The sequence below is a fragment of the Rhagoletis pomonella genome, unplaced genomic scaffold, assembly GCF_013731165.1.
Source record: "Rhagoletis pomonella isolate Grant_MI unplaced genomic scaffold, Rhpom_1.0 Rhpom_scaffold_00004, whole genome shotgun sequence".
Taxonomy (NCBI): Eukaryota; Metazoa; Arthropoda; class Insecta; order Diptera; family Tephritidae; genus Rhagoletis; species Rhagoletis pomonella.
Window position 1 is genome coordinate 73,955,156 of NW_023458558.1, and position 2,010 is coordinate 73,957,165.

Consider the following 2,010-nt stretch of genomic DNA (forward strand, 5'->3'; position numbering starts at 1 on the left):
CTAAGCCACCACCATTATCTCGCTCGCGATCTCGACGGTGCACGTTGTACCCGGCGCAATTCAACAAAGTTGAATTGCTGTGCAACTTCGTCTCTTGGACCGCAGCTATCAATATACCATGCCGACACATGAAGACGGTTATCTCCTCAATCTTGCTCTGTAGCCCGTTGCAGTTAAATTGAAGGAGCTTCATGTGGTTCGGGAGACGTGTCGTGATGTGGGGTGTAAGTGAAGTGTATGTTCTTGCCGCCGTTGGCTGTGTGTGCTGCTGTGGTGATTGCCGCCCTGTGGTGGTGGGGGGCGTCGCAATTGGGGTCTGCGACCGAGCAGCGCAACACGGGCCCTCGAAGTTCCCAGTCCAATCTCGCGTGGTACGCAGACCTGAGCATGCCCTAAAGTGGCACCAGCCAAGGCAGGTGTTGCACTTGACTGATGTCACATTACGGAATATCCTGGTCTGACATACCGTGCTGATTGTAGGGGGAACCAGGAGTTGTTGGCGGCGGCGTGTGGGTGGTGGTGCGGTTGTGTGTGTTATGTGGTCTGTAGTGGCTGTGGTACGGTCTGTGGTGTTATTATGTTTTTGTGTTGTGGTGTGTGTGTGTGAGGCAGCTGTGTGAGTGTGTGGGGCTGCTCGGGCGGACTGTGGTTAGCCGTGAAGGCTGCTCTGTTTGAGCAACAGGGGGCCACGTACGACGTGGTCCACTGTCTATGTGTCCGTAGTCCCGAGCAGACTCTGAGGTGACTCCACCCCTCGCAGGCATTACACTTGACTGAGGTGGAGTTGTGGTGTAATCGTCTCCGGCATACACAGCAGGTGTATGTTTCTGGCCCTGGGTTTGATTCGATGCCAGCCCTATGGACGGACAACTTCTGAGATACTTCGCCGACCTAAACGGGGTTAGATCGCCGAAACAACAGCCGTTGGTCGGGTGAAACCCGAGTCATTCCGGTACGTTGAACCGGCTGTCGTGGGAATGTAGTCTTGTGGTGCTATTCTGTAACCAGTTAACGACAAATTTCGGATCGATATCGCAACTTTGCAACAAGTAACGGTTTCTATCGCAAAGTGTGAAATTTTCTTTTCCATAATTGTTGATAGGTTAGCGATGGAAAAAAATTCGGTTGTTAAGCTTTGCGACAAACGTTTGATTAGGCACTCCGCACTAGGGATGTTAATTTTGACGCTTTTTACGATCCTGGGATTTTCGGGATCTCGGTATCACAATCCCGGGATCCCTGGATTAGTACCGGGATTTAGATATTCATTACTTTTCAATGGCTGCATTTCTTTATTCATTCTGAACGTTTGGAATAAACTTTTTTGTTTACTTATTCTTTAGAACGCTCCTGATGATATGTTGACGTATATTTCAAACGCATTCTGTTTATTCCGGCAGTGAAATGGGATTATCCGGAATGTATAAAGAAACGCAGCCAATAACTTTTCAAAAAAATTGCTTCTATCTCTCCTACCATAAAATAAAAATTAAATAAATGGGTTTGAAACCATGATTCAAAAATACAAGGCTATGTAATTTGTGACAGCTCAAATTTGACACTCCTTTATCTGGATTTGTATTTTGGAAGTAGGAGAAAGGGAAAGAATGTGATCACCTTTTGCGAAAATGATAGTAGAAAGGTACTAAAAAAAATACGCAAAGTATACAATTAGAAGTAAAATGTTTATTAGGGGCACCGAAATTGCGCATATGGAAACTGTGCATTTAGACATTATTTGGGTTTCAACCGAAACTGTGCATGTATGCTTTATTTCGGTTTTTACCATATGCATTATTTCGGTTTTAAACCGAAACTGTGCATGTATGCATTACTTCGTTTTTTTTCATATGCATTATTTTGCTTTTAAAACGAAAGTATTCATATGCATAATTTCGGTATTTTCTCATATGCATTATTTCGGTTTTCAACCGAAACTGTGCATGTATGCATTACTTCGGGTTTTTCATATGCATTATTTCGGTTTTCAACCGAAACTGTGCATGCATG